Consider the following 5,632-nt stretch of genomic DNA (forward strand, 5'->3'; position numbering starts at 1 on the left):
TCATCTGACATACTTTCTTGGACTTGAATTTTCGAGTTCTATACGTAGAATCCTGGTCAGCCAGCATAAATATACCAAGAATCTTCTCGCCTTGGCCTCCTTAACGGATAAGAAGACAGTTCAGACTCCCTTGAAACTTAACGTTCAATATGGTCGTGACAATGGTTAACTCCTTGCAAATCCCACCTTATACCGCCGTTTGGTTGGGAGTCTGATTTACTTAACAATGACTTATCCTGATATTGCCTACGCGGTCCAAGTTGTTAGCCAATTTGTTTCTGTTCCTCGAACTCTTCATATGACTGCAGTATTGCACATCTTATGGTATCTACATGGAACTCTGGATCGATATCTGTTTGTCTCATCCACGGCCCCTCTGGACCTTCGTGCTTATTCAGATGCTGACTGGGCCAGTTGTACTCTCACACGCAGATCTACCACTATCTACTGTGTGTTTCTCGGCACTTCTCTCATCTCTTGGAAGTGTAAGAAGCAGGCTACTGTTTCCAAATTAAGCACGGAAGCCGAGTATAGAGCAATGTCAGCAGCTTGTAGTGAGATTATCTGGTTACGTGGACTTCTTTCTGACTTGGGCGTTCATCTATAAGATCCTACTCCACTCCATGTAGATAATCCGAGTACCATTCAGATTGCTTCAAATCCAGTTTTTCATAAACGGATAAAGCATATTGAAGTTGACTGTCATTTCATCCACTAGAAGTTTCAGTCTCGGATCATTTTGCTACCACATGTCGCATCCTATGATCAGATTGCTGACATTCTTACAAAGTCTCTCACTTCTGCACGACACTCATTTCTAGTTAGCAAACTATTACTTGTTGATGACAAGCATTAGTTTGAGGGGGGACGTTAGACAGGCCACATTCCTTGTATAGAAGATTTTGTATTTATCATCTTACCTTATATGGTCATTGTAAAACTCTATATATTCAACCCTTTAGGGTTGTCTCAAATACAGAAAAAGAAAAGGAGAATCATTTTCCTCAAAGCCTTCATTGTTTTTGGTTTATTTACAGAGATAAACCAAAATCTCTAACACCTGATACACTTAGAATAACTTGGATTTTTTTCATTAAATGTCCTCTCTATTGGAAAAAGAAAAAGAAGGAAAGAAAGAGAAGAAAAAAGATTTTTTTTTTTTTTTAAAAAACAAAAAACAAGAGGATTTGAGAATCATCTTTCGTGGTTGCAAAGATGTACTGAAATTTTAGTTCTGTATTAGCTCTTTTCTTTTCTTTTTTTTCTTTTTCTTTTTAAAAATTTCAATTTATTTTTCAGAAAACATAAACTAATGGTGTTGGTGGGAAAATAAGATTAGGTTCAAAAGGGCAGAGAGATGATTAGAGCTGGTGCTGCAGAGGGCAGGAACAGGAACAGGAACTCTACTACATAGGGTAGTAAAATCAGCAAAAGCAAAGCTGGGGAAAAGAAAAGGGGAGTTTAGAAAGGCATGAAGCGGTATTAACAAGAACATTAAGCTGATCTTTTTCCTACCTCTTTATATCCTTTTTGAAGAATGATCCTCCATTGTAGTGACCCCAACAAATTTCCGGAGCACGCAAGCTTATTGTCCTAAAAGCTTGCTACATGTAGGGACCACTACATACTCACCTTAGATGAATTATATACAAATAAGAAAGCTACTATTTATCAGAAAGTAAATTATTTAAATGATTCTAAACACTAACCTATTGCAGCTAGGAAAATTTGATGATTAAAACCTTACTACAACGATAACAAGAAAAACAACCAAAATTTGTAACTACTAAATAGTAGAAAAGGAGCCCTGAACAAAACAATAGATCACAGCTATCCCTAGAAACCCTCAGAAGAGGCCTGTTTTGAGGACATTCTAAAATGGTGTTTCCTGGACAAATCAATAGCAGATTAGACATCTTACAACTCAAAGACTACTTCAAAATTCAGCATCCCAAATTGAAATCCGGCAGAAAGCCATACATCCAAGTAGGAAGTGCCCACTTGAGCTTGTGTGCAAACTGAGCACACCACTTTTAACTTTGTTAATATGGTAAACTGACTGTACGAGATTTAAGCGGGCACCACAAAATAGCTGGCCCTCACCTATCGCATGGCTCCTTTATACAGCACAAAGCAGGGAAAGGAATAAATAAACTAACATAAAAAAGACACATGAAGGGCTCCCAACTACAGAGGACCCAACAGCAATCATAACAGACCTCCACATCCACAATGACTGCCAGGAACAAAAGCCAAACAACCCCCATCTAATTAACCGCGTGTTCTAGATAGACGGCCTGAACAAAATGCAAACCCACAACAAAGCATCTCTTGATGGGAACCATGCAGTCCTGCAACCAGAGAACAGTCGACTTCTAACTTGATCAGCGGCACCCTCTACCAAATGCTTTCTAAGCATAATGACTCCAAAATTGCAGCCTGAAACTCACTGCAAAACAATCCATAACACAAAATCTCCAAAACTTCCTCCCACATAGCAAAGCATCTAGCATAACCATCATGCACAGAACACAGCAGACAGATCCAGCTACCCAGGCAATCCAGCGGCCAAGAGCTCACCACTTGTGCGCACATTAACAAATGTCCTTGGAAGATAGTAGTTATTACCACTTACATGAAATACCCAAAACAAAGATTTCCTTGTAAATGAGGAGGAGAATTAGTTTTGCATGTGTTTGTGCATTCTGGTGCTCTTCATTATTATTATTATTTTTTCCGTGGTGAGGTACTTCAATTCAAACCATGTACCACAGCATATCCCCATATCTGCAGTTTGAACACATTTCTGTGTTTTCAGGTTAAGGAAGCCGTCGAAAATGACACAGAAGATTAGCCAAGCTGCTTAATGGAGTTCTGTTTGTCACTGGATCAGTGGCTGCACCACTGGTCCGATCAGAAGGTGGCTAGGCATTTCTGGCCAAGGTCCCAGGGGAGGTTCTGCTGGCTTCATTGGATGCTCTCAGGAAGTAAACATTGCCCCCTATGCAAGCTTACCGAAAACACATTTGGCTTTAATATAAAACGTTTTAGAGTATCAGAACATAAGTAGCACATCAACATTTGAGAATACACTATAAAGATAGCTGATTTTTATTATTATTTATTTTGTTCCTGGTCCTGGCACTGCAGATAAGGTCATGGATGCAATGGAAGCTGCTGAAAAAGAAGCTTTCGCGGCCACCTCAGATGCAGTGACAAAAATCATCACCCAAAGGTGAAGACCAGTGTGCATGTGAGATGTCATATTATGTCTGTGTGCATATGAATACGCATGTATTCATGTGTACGAATATGTATGTGCGCCTATGTGTGCACATATGTGCACATCAGCAGATGAGTAATGGCAAACCAAGCTCCATCCGTAGCATTTTATTCATATTAATATTTAGCACTATAAGAGGATGGTTTTAATCCGGTATGATATGGCTGTATTGTACTCTCATCCCCAGATACGGTTCATATCCGCTTGTATCACATCACAAATTTGGGTCCCAATAAGGCCCCAGATGCTGATATTTAAAACCTTGATAGGAGTCTGGGAGATTTTAGTCATTTGACAACTTTTTTATCTCCAAAATTCACCTTATAATTATCTTTTTAAATTGAAGGTTTGGAGAGGGTGCAGGGGAGGTGATGGAAGATGTGTTTGCGACTGCAGGGCACGCCATTGGCACGGGTTGGAACATTTTGAAGATCAGATAGGTCATCAATCCTGCATCATCTCTCCCTTCAACGATAGTGAAGAGTGCAGCAAAGAAGAAACCTTGAGCCTATATCAATGTTGCAAAAATATTGATTTTAATAAAAAAAATTATTTTAATAATAAAATAACATATAATATAAAAAGTTGTTTTGAAAAAACACTTTTCTGCGGATTTTTGGGAATAGTCCCACATGGAAAAGAGAAGAGAAAAACCTATGGTGTATATGAAGAATGTGGAGTATTATAATATTTACCTACTTAGTCCGTGGACTATGGACCTTGCATGTTCCAGTGCGGGTGCGAGGGCGTGGGCATGTGAGGCAGTGTGGCTGTGGAGGCGCTAGTGGCGTACTTTGCACTTCGCACATTCGCATCGTGTCACTCCTTGGCTATGGCGGGAGGCTGGTTAGCAGAGAGACTAAAGAACTGAGAGAGAAATCTCTCAGTATAAATAGAGGGACTGAAAAGAGCTGTTACAGCAGAAACTGTAACAGCTGAGCCATTAGTGTAGGGTCCAAGAATCGCTTGCATGGCTAGCCCAACATAGAAAATGGCTAGCTATTGTCTCACAACAACAAGATGCAACAGATAACGGTCCATGCACAACAATAAACGTCCATAAACGGCTAGTTTTCAACATGTAAATGACTTAATGGAATTTAAGTCTCTCGACCATAACCCCCAACCATCATAGCCTATAAAAGGAAGGTCTGGATGAGTTTCCAAACCATCTCAACTCACTCCATCAAACTAGCCCCTCTCCACTCATATACTCTAGTGTTTCCAAGCAACACAACAAGGCTTAAACCTAATCTTGAAAAACAGACGGTGTGGTCTAGAACGGTTCAATCGAACCAATAGCTGAAGAACTGACCTGTGCAGAAGTCAGAACTCCTTTTCTCTTCTTTTCTTCTTCTTTTGAGATTTTTTCCTTTATACTGTAATACTGCCAAAAAGCGTGTAATTGAGTTCTATTTGGTGGGCCTTCGTGTTTGCTGAACGCAGACCCACACTAGGCTCGTCGTATCCTAGAAGCTATTTGCCTGTAACCTATCAGCATACTCAATTCACTTGAGTAGGGGCAAATAACGCTTTAAGGACAGCATTTCATACGTGCTTCAGCCTGTCCTGATTTCTGATTATTTTTCACTTTTCGGTTTCCACATTATACAGAAATACATTAATTTGTATAATTTCCAACATATCAACTGCACAAATCTCTTGTTGAACAAATGTACAGAAAATAACCTTAAATGAAAAGTAATAAAAACCTAAGACCTCACACCTGATCAATGTATCTGCAGAAGGAAGAAGATTTTGAATCTTTGCTAGGGTGAGGCGTGGACACAGTCACTTTCTTTGAGATAGTTTGTACCCCTTGGCTTTCTTAACTAGTGGAGTAGGATCCCCGACGCACCACCTCCAAGATACAATGTCTAGCTTGGTTATCTACAGTGTGCACCCCACATCAAAGACTAGCTTGTATGCCCAGCGAAGAGAGAGAGAGAGAGAGAGAGAGAGAGAGAGAGAGAGAGAGTATTAAGAGAATAAGTATAGTTACATAGCTGAATTTGTGTTGTAATGACCCAAGCAACAACATTTTATAGACTAAAAAAAGAGCCTTTTCACAAAGTACTTAATTACAAACGGTTAGAAACGTTTGATCGTTTCTAGCCTCCAATGATGGGTCGACTATTAGTAGACATGTTTTTTAAAGTTGGAAACGGTCCAGATTAAGTGGGCCTCATCAAAGCATTGGAGAAATAGTCAGAAACATCCATGTTATTCATAACAAGAGTCGAGTTAGAAGGTTTATCTGTTCTATAAGAGGAACTCCCATTAGGATGACCCCACTATTCTTTAGTTTATGATTAAGGGGAGATGCTTTCATGAAATTTCACATCTTTA

The 5,632-nt window shown here is 39.6% G+C and overlaps 1 pseudogene; it reads left to right on the forward strand.

Moving 5' to 3' along the window:
• The first annotated feature begins 1,357 nt into the window (after positions 1-1,357).
• On the forward strand, positions 1,358-3,789 carry LOC131224119 (senescence/dehydration-associated protein At4g35985, chloroplastic-like; annotated as a pseudogene).
• Positions 3,790-5,632: the final 1,843 nt, after the last annotated feature.

The sequence above is a fragment of the Magnolia sinica genome, chromosome 13 (assembly GCF_029962835.1).
Source record: "Magnolia sinica isolate HGM2019 chromosome 13, MsV1, whole genome shotgun sequence".
In the NCBI taxonomy this organism is placed as follows: domain Eukaryota; kingdom Viridiplantae; phylum Streptophyta; class Magnoliopsida; order Magnoliales; family Magnoliaceae; genus Magnolia; species Magnolia sinica.